Below are 17,618 nucleotides of genomic sequence, written 5' to 3'. Positions count from 1 at the left end.
CCAAAGCGCGGTAGAGGCCTCGGAGACAACCCTATGAACCAAGTGCGATGGCGCGGCAGCTGCGTTTTCAGCCTTCAGAGCATGGAGTGTGGACGAACGGTTTAAACAACCTACCGCAACTGTCTGACTGACGAAATCTCTGGTAGGCCTGTGCACGCTGGCGACAACCTCGTCGAAGCAGCGGAGCAAGTGCCTTCGCTGTGGAAGCTTGCACACTTCCGGTTTTCGCCAGCTTGCACAAGCCTCCGAGAGCTTCGTCAAACAGTTGTGGTAGGTTGTTTAAACCGTTCGTCCAGATTTCAAGGTCAGAAGGCAGAAACAAATCTGCGCGCCATCGCACACTGCCCGTACTATTGTCTCCGATGCCTCCTCTGTTGCTTGGTACCGACGAGTTTTGCCAACATTAAAATGACGACACTCTCAGTGTTGTCAGACCACTTAATAGACCATGAGGTCTATTAAGACCTGTGCGTGTGTGTTTGTTGTCCACTTATTGTTTTCAGTCTCGGATGTTCAAGATGATGGAAGCCCATAAGAGCTACCGCTGTAAAAGAAATGTTTGCTTTGCCTTGACTGATGCGCCTCAGCCTAAGATTGTATTTATTTTCGAACAACACTCCAGGCGCTTGGATTCCGAGCCTTTCTACTCACAGTGAAGCTCAGCAGGCGTTGCATCTGGCTCTGGAGTTCCTTGCAGCAGACCCTTCGTCACAGACCGTTGGCATTTCTGTGCTGGTCGACTATGAAGGGTTCAGCATGAGTACACTTTTGTCGGCCAACATAGGTTTGTTAAAGCAAACTACAAAATTTGTGTTTGTGAGTTCCAATTTTTGACACTCTGAACATCAAACCTTCAATGCGCATTAACCGAAGTTTATAGTCATTGAAATAATGAAGCCAGACAATATATAGTGAGACACGTCAATTATCATAGCCACAGTTTTTTCCGTGACACACCAATAGTCCGCTACCCAGCCACAAAAGTCAGATTAGTCTCCAGAATATGTCTTCCCTGTAGGTCCGCTCGGCGATTTGATGCGATGGCTGGTCCAGGATGGTATTTTTTTTCGGGCACATTCTGAACTTATCTGACTTAGTGGAGCTTCCTATTATTTCTAGAGGGAGTAATATTCCACTTCCAGCCGAACTTAACAAAAATCGGTAGATTTTGTATGAGGAGTGAATTACTAGAATAAAGAAAATAGTATTTCTGCTGACAAATGAGTAACATTATCATGAATTCAGTCCTTTACAAGCCGTTTTAAAAAATGTCCGTGGTTTAGTGATGGCGACGGGGTATTGTAGAATCGGGTATACATGTAATTCCAAACCGAAACGAAATTGTTACGACCACAAATAATATTTCTGTCAAGTGAGCGAATACGCGCTAATGAGAGTAAGCTAATTGGCCCCAAAATGTTGTTTAAATGAGGTTTCGATTGTTAACAGTGTGCAACCGATTTCTCAATACGCCTCAGCGGAGCCACAAACGCAAGCCTGTTTTCTGGAACATTGTCTTGACTGCGTCAGCGCACATCTGTCCTGAAAGTTTTGCTTGCACTCATGATAATACAGTGTATACCGCATCACGTGGCTCCAAGGAACAAAATCAGGCTGGCCGCTTCAGGGTCACACAAGCACGGCTTTTATAGAGTGGGCTCCGTATCAAGCTTTTGATATTAGTACTCCTTGACCAGCACAGTGGCTATGCAGTGCTGAATTCATGATTTTACCTTGTGCATACATGCGCCAGTGCATTTGGTTCAGTTGCTTTTTAGCAATAAGAAGCTCGAAAATTTATGTTTTTTGCAATTCTTGTGCATACAATTTAAGTAAGTGAATCCTCCGGTAATCTGCATTCCTAGTTTACGAGCATTACGCATAAAGACGGATTTTTAAGCCGTAGCGTCTGGCCCATTTAAAACATTGTATTGGTCTCACAGAACTCACGGTCTCATCTGCAAACCTCGGTGTTTCTTCTGTTTTCCGCGGTGTTGTATCTACGACACTGCGGAAATCGTAACTTTACTCGCGAGAGTAAAGTTGCGATTTCCGAACTTTATAAGTTTTGTTTCTTCCTACTTATTTTGAATAGCTGTTGAGAAAGTAACCACTGCAGTGACCACTGAAGTGACCAAACGGGAGTTTTATACTTTGTTTGTAATATATTGTAACGTAGCATATGTTCGCCTCTCTTAAGTGTTGACTATACTGTAATCTGACCAAATCTCCCCTTCCCCCCTTTCTTGTGTAATGTCCAGAATGGACCTTCAGGGCATTATGAATAAATAAATAAATGTCTGCCCGGCCAAATCTAGCAAATTTATTTGATTCCAGGTACAAACAAATCTTGTATGCATTCTACGTACATTACTTTTTAATCACAGCAGAGTCTTTAAAGGTTCTTTTAACACATTACAGAAGTGTCTGCCATTCCCGGTGAAAGCCATCCATGTGATCAGACAATCTATGACATCTTGATGTCAATTATTAGGCATCTTATCAGCAAGAAGTACGTCGAAAGGGTGAGTCCTGCGAGTGTTTCAACGAAAACATAAGAAATGTTTAATAGGCTGTGTATTGTGTACGTTTCTCAGATAGCCTAGAATAACTGAATAGGAAGAAATAGAACCAACCGAACCTTCATCTGGTTCTAATTCTAATCATGGCTCAACTAACTCAGCTCCAACCCGATGTACAGTGCTACGCACAAACTATAATTAGTAAGTTGATGGAAACTGCGTCCTCATCTATCGCCTCTATGTTGTATTTGGTTAGTCATAGTTATACTCAAGTATTACTTGACTGAGAGGTGCCATCCATTGTCCTCTGCGCTGTGCTTCAGTGAAACAGGACTGCGACTAATGCAATATAAACACAAGCACAGAAACAAAAAAACTTTTTTACGCGTTTTATTAACGTGTTAATACGTAAAATTCAGCACTTTTCTTGGTTCGCGAACGTGCTGCTTATAATAATGATCATACTCGTTCAACGTAAGCCTCAATTTAGGTTAACTGTATTGTTATCTGAATATGGATAAAATTTGAGTGATTTGGGTTTGCTTCTTTGAATGAAAAATATGTTTGAGTATCAGGATACGTCTTTACTATTGCCTAGCAGAACTACCTTTTTTGCCAATACTTTTTTTGTTTTCGTTAAGGGTGTCCTCAACGAACGAAGTAAAAGCAAATGAGGCTGGGGGTTGCTAAAAATAACGTTTGAAAAACGCAATAGATGAGTCTAGCGGCAAGATTACTCCATTCGCACTACTTCAAAGTTTTCTGCGTACCGAAGGAGTGCCCGCAAACGCGTGTCAAGGACTTGAGGAATGAAAATAGACCGACTGTTCACAAACCACGTCGGGCGGAAAAGACATCAATTTTCCGGCTTAAAAGGGGGAAGGCTCGTGGGCAATATTTTTAATATGTGGAAATCGTTATTCTTGCGCATCTACAGAAATAGCCACAGCGTCCTTTGGAACTACTCAGTAGTGTAAATATTCACAATTCCAATATAATAAGTGAAATTGATAGCAAGAAAATTAGTCATGTAGCACAGTGGTGTAGCCGGCTCAAAATTCCAGCAAAGCCTAAGCGGTGTAAAACATCGTGAACGCTCGAACCTTTTCAAACGTGCCTCGGGGTCATCTGAAAGTGTGAAATATAATTTACACATATAATTTGATGGTAGAGGCAGTTTGTCAGTGATATTTCCTATCGTAATTGTATAGAAATGCCTACTTGGCATATTTTGTATAACACGTAAGCCGTAGGACATATGACAGGGAATAGCCCGTCGTGCGTCTTTGGAGCACCTGCCTGTCATTCAGGACGTTATGACCCAAACTGAGGCTGGAACTTGAAATTTAGCTTCCAGCTTCTTAACTTTTAAAGGAATTTGTGAGATTATGGGAGATGTGGATACTGCAGTTATAGCAAATAGGCATATAGGGTGTTTCTGCTTACATTTCTTAGGACTGTGCGATAAATACCCGAATTATGACACCGACCGCCTTGTAATAGATAAACAATATATATATCTATTATGAAGTGGTCGCTATCATAATCCGTTTATTTATCGTACATCCGTAAGAAATGTAAGAGGTAGAAAATGTAGGAAGGGGGCTCGCTCCGTGCGGGAACTATAGGGGGCGCTTTGAAAAACGCGCGCAGCGCCGCTAGCAGAGGAGCTGGCGTTCGACAGTGAGGCGCGTTCAGCAGCCTGCGGCACCTTTTCGCATGCCAAGCTGTGGCGGCGGGAGCGCGCACGGACGGAACTTTTGCTTTTTGAGCTGATACGTTGAGGGTGACGTTGCATGAGTGCTGGGGCAGACGGGTATTTAGGTGTTATCCACTTATATATTGAGTTTGAGTCGTTATTAGGGGTAATTTCTCTAGTTGCGGCCGAAAAAGGTGTTGGAGACATTTTCTGAAAAGCCAGACGACCGCCACCATAATTGCTCCGAGTGGGAAATTTATTTCGCTCGTCCCTGTAAACGTAGGACTGCTGGAACGATGACATTTGGAGGCGAGTGAGATGTTCACCAAGTTTGCGCACGAAGTGTGCCAAGTTTCATTAAGACAGCAGGTGTGAAAGTTATACTTCTAACGAATAAAGAAATAATGCTGTACTGGATATCCAATATTGGACCCAAAATTTTGTGTTATAGTGGGCTGTCGAAAGTGCAGATTTGGGCACACAGGTGCTTGGACTTGACAGTAACATGACACCACACTTATTATACCAAAAAGAGGTGACATAGAGAAACCAGGCGGAAATTTGGTTTGGGCGGCGTAACTCAATGGGAACCGGTTTTGACCACGAAAGAGCTGTCAAGAGATTAGCACTGGTCGTCGGAGGTGGAGATTTTACAGGTAGAAAGGGACTAGTGGACTGTACTTCCAATTGAAACAACTTTACGAAAGGGGGTTCCAAAGACGAGAAAACAAAGTTATGCCGGCGAACACACGGTTTGGCCGTCAAGTGCTTCTGTGGTCAGCTGTTGTGTAATAACCTGTTGTGCGAGGTGCTGATTTTCGGCGCACAAGTACTTTGACATGACCGTAACTTGACACAACACTCATTATACCAAAAAGAGTTGACATAGCAAAACCAGGTGGAAATTTAGTCTGGGCAGCGTAACTAAATGGGAACTGGTTTTGACCGTCAAAGGCTGTCAAGATAACACCGCTGATCGTGAGAGGTGCACATTTTACAGGTAGGAAGGGACCAGTAGAAGGTACTTCCCGTTCGAACCACTTTGCGATAGGTGGCTCTCAAGCCGAGAAAAAAAAAATTGTTGTATACAGAACTCGGGGTGTCAGCGTTTCCACATCCAAAAGGAGGCTCATCAAGAAAGAAAGCACACCACATAAACTTCCATACTCAAACGTCGATTCTCCAGTGATTCCGAGTTTCATTGTTGTTTTCTTTAGATTAATACTTGTCACTTTTTTTACCTTTCGATTCTTTTTACATGAAGTACAGATTGCGTGCCACACTTGTCCGGAAATATCGACACGTACGATGGGGACGAAACTTATTTGGAGAGCATTCCTCCAACGAAATTGGCACTGCATACCTGCGAGTGTTGGATGGCATTTCAGTTTGTCCCATCGGCGCTAACACATGTAGGCGTTACTGGTACGAAAACGAACGCAGAGCTAGCTCAAAGCGGCAGTGTAGAATATGTCAGCCGTGCCGACACAGTGGCAGACATGATCGGGAGACTAAATTTCTCGCGTCGTACGGCACGGGTCCATCGTTGTCGCTGTCACACAAAACATCGGCGAGGTGAAAAACTGAAACTTTGTCCCCACGAGATACGACGCATAACTGTTGAAGCACTTAATGACGCAGCACAGGCAGCACTTCATGCTTTGAACCCAGCGCAACCGCACCTCTCCGACTTCAATGCGTACCAACGTACGCGGCGTGGTTTCGGTTTCGTTTTCTCTGGGGTTCTCACTGCCTGCCTTCGGAACCGGGCGCGCGGCGGCGCGCCAGTCGCGTCGCACGCAAAGCCGTGTATTGGAAGAGTTTGGCCAATAGGCGGAGCAAGGGCCGCCGCCAGCGCCGAATACTCTCCCCGCGCTTAGAGCGTAAACTAAATTTGTGACACAGCGTAGACCAATCAGGAGACCGCGACGTCACAATATTGCAAACGACATTCAAAGCGTGAAATAGAAGCGTTCAATATCGGCCTCTCTGCTCCATCTCACAAATGTCGGCAGTGAAGACAAAGGCACAGGCGCGTGAACCTAGCTCAGCAAAACGCTTTTGTTTGTACGAGAACTTGTGCATAGGAGCCACTTTTCAAAGCCACGCGCTCGTGCCCATGCCTTTCTCTGCACTGCTGATGTTGGCTTCTTAGAACAGCGTCCTGTGTCTGGTGGAAAGAAAACAGTGCAAAGGGTGGGGCGCGCGAGCGTCTGGAGACGCGGAGTCCCGCTCGGCTCGTGCGCTGGCTTTGGCAGTGCTTTCTTTCCCCGTCTCAGCTGAGACGCTGTTTCTACCAAGTTTGCCCTGGTTTGGAGCGCACGTTCGTTTATTCTACACATGAACATTGGCGTGACGAAAACCTCGGACGCACAAAGTTTTCAGTCACTGAGAGTTACACCTTTTAACTCTAGCGACGCTAAAACGGCTTGAATTAGTCGTGTCACAAATTTAGAGCTCACGACCACCGCTAGGGGCTGTTTCGCGGCCTGTGGTTGGCCCCGAGATGCTCGCCTATTCAAACCAATGTATGGCCAAACTCTCTCGATAAATGGCTCTGGTCGCACGGAGTGTACAGGCGCTGAAATCGCACGGGCGCCTTATCGGAACCGTTAGCCTTGTACCTGCTCCACGGATGGTCTCTTTGGCGGACCACTACGACCATCATATGTGTAGCGAATAATGGCGATTATTGAATAACTTTTTGGTATGTCGAAGTATTCTAGCCAGGTGTCAGCCAACTTGTTAAAATGCATTTCGCTTTTATTAACACGGAAACAGTTTCGTGAATAACTAATACCGTCTTTCACTTGGATATAGTGATTACAATAATACAGTGTAGATTTAACAGAATAATGTTCATTCTCATATGCCTTGACATCGGTATAGAGGTGGTCAACTCTTATGTTAGAACGGCTTGCGTTGGGAAGCATGCGAAAAGGAAACGTACCTAGGCAACGAATTTGACAGTTCTCCTAGAAGTCGTCGATACAGCGATAATGCTAATCGTTTCACGCAGTGCAGAATCCGAGCGTGTTTTTCGGTAATAAATTATTTTCCTCATGCAGATACACCTTCACGGAATAAACTTTGAAGATCTGCACAAGGAGCTACCCGTTGATATTCTGCCGGAAGAGTACGGAGGCTGCGGGCCCGCCTTAGACTTCGAAGCCTTTTGGAGCCTCGTGGATGCGCAAGAACCGTTCTTTGTGGAAAGTAATGGCTATGGGTATTTCAAAGCGAAGAAAAAACAAACGGGGTTCGCGAAATAAACAGGATAGAAATTACAAGCGTAATGGAGGACACCTGCCTTTTTCTTGGCAAGGAAACACCGGCGAAAAGGCAATCACAAAACAGTAAAGAGATGCGTTTAAACTAGCGATGTGTTTCGAAGAAATTTATGTATTTACTTGTTATTTTTTGTTGTAACACGACATCTCATTGTCTGAACGCACCAAGGGTAAAAGCACGACGATTTTTCGCCGTCGCTTTTTTTTTTCAATTTATTATCATATGTTTGGTGAGGATATGTCACCAAGGTGTCGACATCTAGTGTACACTATTCGTTTTTTTGTGTGTGTGTGTGTTTATGCAATACATTAGTACGCTCCGCATGTACGATCGCACATGGAGTTACACACGTGTAGTCGCTCGATCATAAACTCAAGCACTGGCACTAGAGCGAGAATGCGGTGTTAGTGTCGTGCTCCCTCCAAAGGCTTCAAACAGGTTAAGTACGGAGAAAAAAGAAAGGAGGAAAATAGGTGCTATATTACAAGCTTCTTTTATTGTCAAAATAAGTATCTTCGTTTCTGTTGCCTTAAAACCTCGTAATTGCTTCCTCTCCATCAGAATGAGCATGACACCGAGGTTTTCTATTTGTGGAATTAATTGCACGTATCACACGAACCTCGTTTGACCACTTCTAGTACCCTAGGGCTGTTCCCCTAGAGCAGGGGTGGCCAGACTGCCCCGGCCTGGCCCAAGCCGCAAACAAAACCATGAAACTTCCAAGAGCCGCGGGGGGGGTGGGGGGGGGGGGGGGGGGGGTTATTTAGGGCAGTAAACGAAACTCTCACTACTTTCCATCTATCCGAGTCAAAAGCTGTCGAACTGTACGTAAGGTCGCAGTAGCACAAGACTACCAAACCGCAACCTGTCTTTCGATTGAAAACGCGTTCCATTTCTCTTTTTTCGGGAAGTGCTCGTGTGACCGGAAGGTAGGCGGGGGAGTGTGTTTCTGTGTGTGTGTGTGGAAGGGGGGGGGGGGGTGTAGGGGAGGGAGCCGCGAGCTCCAGCTTGGCCACCCCTGCCCTAGACGTATAAAAAGAAAAGCGGACGGGGGATAGGCGTTCCTGCGACGGATTGTACCTGGCGTTACTCTCATTAATCATCTGTGGAGATGCGTCGCACAAACTTGTACACAAATATGATTAAAATTTAATTTATTTGCAGTTTTTTTTTGTACAACACGTTTTCCCCAACTACGGACCGGGACTCCAGAGTTAAGTAGCGACAGACTCAGCGAGATGTCGGGACGAATCTCGGAAACTTGAAAAAGATGTGAACTTGGCTTCTCTGCGGTGGCGCTCATGAAAACAAAGTAGAGGTCGCAGCTCATCATGCAGTCGGAACTAAGAGTTGCGTAGTTCCAACTGCCCTCGTTTCAAGGAACCGTGCTCTAACGAACAAGCTCACTTTTGTCACGTGAAGCAGTAATTTCTTCTGGCGTGTGTGTGCTTTGTTTTCTTTTTTAAGTGTTATCCAGCTGAGCTGATTGGGCCTCCCAGCATATTGACTCTCAAATGAAATTTCGACTTCAGTTGTCTGTATCATTGTTCACGTACTGAAATTAGAAAGTCTGGGTCATCACCAGGCGCCGTGGAGCCTTGGCGCGATATTTTACTTTTTTATGAATCGCAGGGGAGCAAAGTTTGTGAACTGCCCAACAACGAGGAAGGCGGCAACTTTGATATGACAGGCTTTAAAAAGAGATTCAGTTCCACAGAAACTGAATATGGAAGAAAGCAAGCAGTCTGAATATGACAAAATGGTGAGTTCGGCTAGATAATTTATTACTCACTAAAAGTGAAAAAAGTCGCCACAAAACAGCAACTGTTAATGATATTGAATTTCTAGTGAATCACTTGCATACAGCATTGCGTAAATAAACATGCGTTATTAGTAAGGTTGATAAATTAAAGGAGGATCCATTGGTGGACCCTTAGGGAATCCGTTAGCATGAACCTTATTGGGAGACGCTAACGCTGACTCCTTCACTTTTCCCTTTTGGCTTTCCCCTTTGTTTCCCCTATTTTATAGCTAAACTGTATATGGCTAGGGTTCCATGCATTTTCGGTATCCATGTTCAGGAACTAAGTGGCATGTAAAAGCGCTCCATTGCATGGAAATACATATACGCTCCGTTACCTCCATATGTATTTTGATAAGGAAAGACGTCGAAGCGTGTGATACCGAGAACAATGGGCCTTCTCCCGCTCGGGTCGGGTGACGTCACTTCTTCACATTTATAAAAGCAGCAGCTTTTATATATCTAAAGCATTATATGCATGAATTTAACTTTAGGAAGAATCTCACCAAAGTTGTAACGGAACCCAATATTGTGTATCATAGTGATCACAAAGCAATGATCACTACCGTTTCAAAATAATGTGCAGGGTGTCACACACAAAAAAGATGACGCATTCTTTTGTACCGTAGAAATCAACTAGGCATCGCCGAACGCTCATTCTCCGCCCAAAGGTAGCGGTAAAGGTCACAACCAGATGCCTAAGTTTCAGCCTGATTCGATACTTTATTCAAAAGTTATGTGATTTTCTGAAAATTTTAAGGGGAAAATGGAGCCCATTTTTGCCCGTTTTCGGTTTCTGGCGCCGTAGAGCCCCATGCATTCGAAAACTACGTCGGCCACCATTTTCCCATTGAAATTTTCAGAAAATCACTTGTAACTTTTGAATAAGGTATCGGATCAGACTGAAACTTTGGCATCTGGTTGTGACCTCTAGCGCTACCTTTGGGCGGAGAATGAGGGTTCGGCTATGCCTAGATTATTTTTGCGGTAAAAAAGAGTGTGCATTTTCTTTTGTGACACCCTGTATGTATAGTGTAAATAAACATCTGGTGAAGTGCTTTTGTGTGTCTCTTGGTGTATATCTACAGCTTCGCTGGCCAACCACCTTCACAGAGTGAACTGACTCAATTTTTTGCTTCCTCTTTGTGGCCTCGTTACCAGATAAGTGCTATAGCGTTTCACAAAGTGAGACATGTGCGGCGTTTCCCACGGGTCATGCTAACGCATTCCCTAAGGATCAACCAATGGCTCTTCCTTTAATACTTTCCGGCTTTGTGGGTTTCTTTTGCTAGGCGCTGCTTCCGCTCCTCTGTCTCGTTTGTCGGCCTTGTACGTTTTGCGGAGGCATCCGCTGCCTGTCGCTGCTTTCGATGTTCACCGGTTTCGGAGCCCGTCTACTGCGTTCACATTTTGTCTTCTCTTGGCGCCTACTTGGACCAGCGCTAATACCTGCCTCGGACTCCATCTTGTATTGGCGACGTGCGCGACCGAAAGCGTCGCTGTGGTCGGCCTTTCACGATTGGCCCAAAAGGTGACTATGACGTCGGAAAGGGTATACCATCGACGGATATAAGAAGAATGAAGGAACTTTAATTTCGACGGTGTTGGCAGTGTTCCTTTGAGAGCGCAATGATTTCAGGCTTCCACCATGCTATTTACAAACACCATCGAACTTGTTGTTCGCAAGGTAATGACGTCACAAGGGGGAACCATAGGAGGGCGCCACCAAAAGATCTCGCCGCTAATACACAAACCAAGGCACATGTGCTCCGTACACCTGCAAATTCAGACTTGCCTCAGCATCCGCGCGCGTATGGGCTAAGGCAAGGGACAGATCAGCGATGAAAACGGGTGCCGCGCGGCAGCGCGCGGCAGTATCCATGGCAACCGGCTCTCGCGTCCCTCGTCACTGGGACGTATGCGCAACGCAAGTGGCACCGCTCGGATCTGGCCGGTCCCACTAATCTCCCCTATAGGGGGCTGGATGGCGCACAGCTGCTGTCTGAGCCTGGCGCAAGCGAAGCCACCGGAAATTCGATGCCTGTCCCGAAAGTCGGGCGTGTGCTGGGCTTCCTAATGCATTCAGACGATATTTTGGTCCATGCGTTTTTGTGTCTTTGATTGGGTTTTAATACTCCCGTTGTGAATTAAACCCTCAGAATCAGGCATTTGGGCGTTTGACATACGCACACTTGATGAACTAGAATCTCATACTTTTCACATCGAATGACTTCCCAGGAGACTTCTCGTGTCTTCATGCGCTGTTGAGGGGTGTCCAAACAGGACACTACAAAACCCGCGACTCCGACAAATCGTGAAAATTGAAGCGGACGCTTCTATTTTTACGGTCTGTTGGAGTCGTGAAAATGTTTGCAGGAGTCGTGAAAATTTTTACGATCACGACTGCTCTCCTCTTCAGATTGACGTCACACGCCACCTGCGTCTGGCTCACCTCGCCAACGCCCTCGCGTACCGCCGTCGCCTCGGCTCGAAGGCCAAGGAGGTCCGGCTTTGGGTGGATTTGGGACATTCCTGCGTCAAAGGGTGCGTTTCGCCCGCCTCGGATCTGCTTTCTTTGTCGAGATTCACTTTCGTCGTGATGGCGTCCTATGCGGTTCCGTATTGTGAGTGGAGGCCTTGAGCAATTGACCGACAGCCAACAGAGCGTGTGAGTGGCTCTCCGGACCCACGTGATAAGCAGAGCAAGGCCGCCGTGGAGGAAGCGAGGGGGAGATTTGACGGAGGGAAGTTTCCCCCCGGGAAGAATTGACGGAGGGAAATTTCCCTCCGACGGCCGGAAGCGGATCGCGGCAGAGCGCGGCACGATTTGCCGGAGTCGCGGGTTTTGTAGTGTCCTGTTTGGACACCCCTTTACTCCGCAACAAGCAGGCTCTCTTGGGATGACAAGAAAAAATCCAGCGCCTTGAACGCTGTTCGATCCAGCACTCGGAAGAGTTAAAAAAACTGTCAAGCGCTTATTTCCGGGGCAAGCTGCTTACTTCAGGTGGCTTCATACCTGTCTGCTCAATGGAGATCAGTGGTCGGTTCAGATATTTGCGCGCCCAGTGCGCCTAGCGGCGAGCGGCGGAAAAGCAAATATGGCGACCGTTCATTTGGTCTGTTCAGTTTGGGCTCGGTGCTGTGTGCGGCTCGGACGCTCTTGAGAGAATGTTCGTGTGATCTGCGAAGTTATTCGTAGTCCCATGAGTGACACGGAAGGCATTGTAAAGTCACTACCTCTAACGGACGGGTCTTCACAAACCGAGAAGTGGCGGTATGACGCCAAGCGAGATTGGTTTGGTGGTTTGAGTTGAAGGTGGGGAATCTGTTCGCCGGAATGTTTCTGCCACAGCATGGTCCGGCCCTACACTCCCAAGCGCCCTAAGCGAACTCCAGCCGTGCCCCCCCCCCTCTTGCCTTGCGTCTCCAGCTTCTTGCTCGCCCTCTCGTGGCGGAAACGGGAAGCGCTGTAGTGAGGGTCCCCCGGTTCTCCGGCTCAGTGGGCAAGTGACTTTAGGTGAAACTGCTTGCGATCATGGCTCGCGAACGGGAGGCACTCACTTGATCGAATGATGTTTTAGCGAACGCCCACGTTTAACTGAATGACTCTTTAGTGAATGGTCGGCCGCCACGAAGCGGCATTTACGGGTGAGCCCAGTGGGTTCAAAATGTTGTCGTAAGCGCAGAGCGGCGAAAGGGGGGAGGGGAAGGGGGGGGGGGGATAACACGCGTCCCCGTCATTCGCTAAAACGTCGATCCCCTCAAATGTCGCTGTTTGCTAGAACGTCATGTGCTCAAGTGATATGGACCCACCTTACTGGAGAGTTGCAGTATTACGTATAGAAACAAATGGAAGTGATTTTCGTTTGGGTTAGACCTGCGTGTTCCACGCTGTACATGTGCGTCTTTGCCATGCGCCAATGTATGACCGCATTTTTGTACTCCGCTCACTCGCAGTGTGGAACACGCAACGCTAATGTTTTGCCGGTTTTCCAACACCAATGGAACGTGCTGCGGGGAGCAGACGTGCAAGTGGCTGTGCGCTCCTTAGTACTGGAAAAGCTGAGAATGGGAAAATGGCGACGCGTAAAGTAAAAAGAAAATAAATGTTCTCGGTAGTTTTGTAATAGAAATTATTAAAAGACGTTTACAATTCTCTGTAATGCCGAATGTAACGCCGCTCAAGCCGTTTTCGGCTTGAGCGGCGTCGCCGTCGGCGTAACCGCGAGGTCACGTGCTCTCCCCCGAGGTCACGTGACCCCCCCCCCCCCCAACGTCAGGTGACCCCCCTCAGGTCACGTGGCCGCCTGAGGTCACGTGACCCCCCCTACTAGTTAAAGTGACCCCGTGGAGTCACGTGACCTCCCTCGCCCCAGGTCACGTCACCCCCTCCCCCAAGGTCACGTGACCCCCCTGACGTCACACGACCCCCTGAGGTCACGTGACCTCAAGGAATCACCTATCCCTCAGTACGCTTCCATCCTCCTCCTCAAGAGCTGCGCTCTAACCGGCGTTACAAGGAATTGTAAACGGCTTTCATTTTTTTATTTCCCAACTCGTTAAGTAAGAATGCTGCATTTAGCACCAGCGATGATGATTTGCCAATTCTGGATTGGCATACTTCTTCGCGCGTTTGAAATGCGATCATAAGCAGACATTTTATAAGAGTGTGAAAAACTCTGAATAAAATATTTTAATTGAATTATTATTTATACAAATTGTCGCAATGTAAAGCCGAATGAACGCCAGAATCACAAAAATATGACACTTAACCGTAATCTTCACAGTAAGGTCTCATTTTTCTTTAGCGTATGAAAAACTTACATCGCCATAAACACTGGATGTAATATATATGCGTCACGCGTTGCCATTAAAACAGATTTCTGTTGTCGGACTCTGATTGCGTTTTGGGTTTTTTGAGAACAGCGTTTTTATTTTTATTTATACCTTTTGTGAACATATAAACTCATCACTGGTGGCGATATTTGCTAAAATTTGGATTGACTATGCTAATATTGGGCTGGGAATAATATTAAACAATGAATCATCTAAATGCTCCAAAGCAGTTTAAAGGGCCCAAAGTTCTTTATTTCACATCATAATTACCTGAGTGTGAAAAGGCAGAAAGATCGAGCTCAGAAACATCAGCGCGGAACTTTTCAACAAATACAATATTATGTTATCTCTAAGGTGTGTGGAAGACCTTGTCTTTAAAGAGACGCTGTTCCTGGATTGGACATGTATGTCACAAAATAAAGTTTCACCGAACAATTTCGTTAGCGCAGTAATTACGCTGTGAGGCAGATCCTGAATTAGGAGAGAAGGCGAAGTTAACACACCATATCGAGAAATTAAATAAAAAATACAAGTTAGTTTTGGTTTCGTTCCTGAATTAAAAAGTGCCTTATGACGTAAATATTACGCTAACGATCGTTTTTGTTTTCAGGATGAAATGGCGACCTTCAAGCATAACACCCTAGCATCCTCGTATAAGCGGGAAGAATTTAGGTCTCTCACTGAAGCCAGCACACTAGACAGGGCTCAGCCACTGATATACCCAGCACCCATCTCCGACCCTTACTATAAGTAAGGCATCACGTTGTTAGAAGACATTTGTTTAGTGGCCCAACTCGATCGTTTTGGCAGATGAGAACCGCATTCCAGAAACGAATGGTGATTGATCGTCATGTCGGGTGCTGTGTTTAGATAAATTTAAAAAAAAAGCTAAAAAAAGCTAAAAAAAAACTTAATAGCCGGCATGTCGGCGCCCTTATTTGATGGCGCCCTGGGCGACCTCCGAGGTCGCCCACCCCTAGGGACGGCCCTGGCCACAGCTCATAGGGGTGCAGAAAGAATGAAGAGGCGGTCCACTTTCTACCGGAGAGTCGTTTGGCGTCGTCAGGTTTGTCAATACAGCCATTCGATGCCGCCGGGAGGCGAAGAAACTTGTTGTGAATTTCGGAATTAACCTTTTGTAGTAACATCCTCTTCGAGAGTAAAGGATTCTACTACCCTCCCTATCTTCCTTCTGGCGGAACAAAAAGGGAAGATGTTTTTTTTTTTTTTTTTGTGTAGACTTTGGGGCAGAAGATAACCCACGATGGGAACAAAGGCCAGTTCGGGGAAGCCTTATCTAGGTCACAGCGACACCAGCGTGTTACACGGAAACGCTATCGATTGCGATTTGTTTTAGTAGCAATCCGTATTTTTTTTTCTTGATTGCAATGCGGAGGGCAAGTTCGTCTGCTCCTTGCGCAGAAGGTAGCGGTTACGTCAGAACGCCGAGCCCTGATTGGCTGATCGCGACCCCCTATCTGAGCGTCGTCTGCTGCTTTGCAACGTCGTCTGCTCACAACATCGTCTGCGTCTGTCTTACCTTTCCTTCGACTTTCGGAAGTGCAGAGGCCAGGTTCACAAAACGATCTTACACCAAAAATATGCGTCAGTCAAAACTTGAAAAGAAATTCGTATTCACGAAACAAAATTTTCGTAAGTTTCGCGCAGGTGACGACGAAATCCTACGACAGCTCCGAAGCTGTTTTAACGCACTTCTTACGATCAAATCAGCATGGCCGACAGCGGCGCGGTCGCGACGACCAACGGACGTTTATTTTTCTACGTGCGCTTCTCACGCGTCCCTACTTCAAGCGGCAAGAAAAAAGTAAAAAGTACTTAAGACAGACCGCGACGAACAAGAACGCTAGATCCACAAACACGCGGGAAAAGCTCCAACGGCCACGATTCCACCGACAACGACCAAGCGAGCACGGCAGATAGGCCTAGCAGGCACTCCGACGCGGCGACCGTCTGCCCACGACCGGCTGGCGTGCTGAATGAAATATGCCCGCGCGACCCTTGTGAACCCTTCCCGTCTTATACTTTGATCGCTGACCTCAATTTTAGATTAAGAGGTCAATCTTTTCCTCTTTTCATCTCCTTGTTTTCCGAGGCAACGGTGACTCTCGCCGGTAAAAAAGCGGTGAATCTCCGACAGACGCAGGAAAGGTAAAGCAGCCATCGCTTTGACTAGCAGACGTCAAGCAGACGATGTTAACTGCGCCAACCAGTAGACGTCGTTAAAGAGTGAGGAGTCTCGCCGCACACGAAAGGAGGGAAAAAGTATTTGGGAGGGAACTTGCGGACACTAACCAGCCTCACTCTCGGTTCTTAGCAAACAAACCTCGACACCTCGAAAGTGAGTCCTTTGACTTCCTACCTTGATGCGCGTCTGCTAGTCGTTTGACAAAAACAACGTACCGCTCGAGTTATTTTGTCCGCCCTCTCTGAAAGGCTCGCTCGACTTCCGAAAGTCGCAGGAAAGGTAAGACAGACGCAGACGACGTTGCGAGCAGAGGACGTTGCAAAGGACGTTGCAACGTCCTCTGCTCGCAACGTCCTCTCCTAAAAAAGACGTCTATCCGCTTCCCCTCATCGACGATACGCTAGACCGACTGCGCCACTCCCGATATTTTTCGTCGATGGACCTGAAGAGTGGCTACTGGCAGATTGAAGTCGACGAACGTGACCGCGAGAAAACTGCCTTCGTCACCCCCGACGGACTGTACGAGTTCAAAGTGATGCCGTTCGGACTTTGTACAGCACCACTGCAGCCATCTCATTGGTGGCTGCAGTGGTGCTCTTCTGGTGAAGATCTCCATCGAACCAGCGATGCGAGTACAATCTGTAATAAACTCACCTTCTGTTTTTCATGCAGTTCTTTCACGTTTTGGCGTTTTGCGGAAATCTAAAGATACTGCAAGAATCTTTCTCCACGCGATGGTTACAACCAGGTACGAAGCACCCTCCCATAGCACGAGTCCGGAAACAAAATGCGGGATCTGAACAGATCGCCTGAAGTACTTTTTTTACGGGTGCATTGCGGTATTTTAGCAGACGATCATTTCGATCGACGCCCGGACTTTCGATAAACCACATTTTGCATCGCACCCCACTATGAATTCTTATACACAAACTCATCTCTGTTACGTCACGGCGCGGTGGTGGCGCGTCGGTCGCACTTCCGGTCTGGGACTGTGGGCAGAAGTCCCCATGCCAGACGTGTATTCCTGCGTTGTTTTGAAAGGAACCAGATAAAAACCTGCCTTCTCGTCAAAACGCCGCGACTGGGGCCGCACCAAAAGGGTCGAGAAAGGTTTGAAGGTCAGTTTTCACGTGCTCGGTTCGTCCGAAAATCTGGATATGTCCCGTGAAAAGGGGAAAGCAGACGCCGTCGGACAACGATTGCTTCGGCGGGAAGCACTTTGGGTTGAATTCTCGGATACTTATGGTCATCAGATTTATTTGT

At 46.8% G+C, this 17,618-nt stretch overlaps 1 pseudogene; it reads left to right on the top strand.

The window, feature by feature from the left end:
* The first annotated feature begins 518 nt into the window (after nucleotides 1-518).
* On the top strand, nucleotides 519-7,493 carry LOC8041977 (annotated as a pseudogene).
* The last annotated feature ends 10,125 nt before the right edge of the window (nucleotides 7,494-17,618 follow it).

Source organism: Ixodes scapularis, unplaced genomic scaffold (genome assembly GCF_016920785.2).
Source record: "Ixodes scapularis isolate PalLabHiFi unplaced genomic scaffold, ASM1692078v2 PGA_scaffold0__279_contigs__length_252992795, whole genome shotgun sequence".
NCBI lineage: Eukaryota > Metazoa > Arthropoda > Arachnida > Ixodida > Ixodidae > Ixodes > Ixodes scapularis.
The sequence above is the reverse complement of the archived record's forward strand: the minus strand, read 5'-3'. Positions and strand labels throughout refer to the sequence as shown.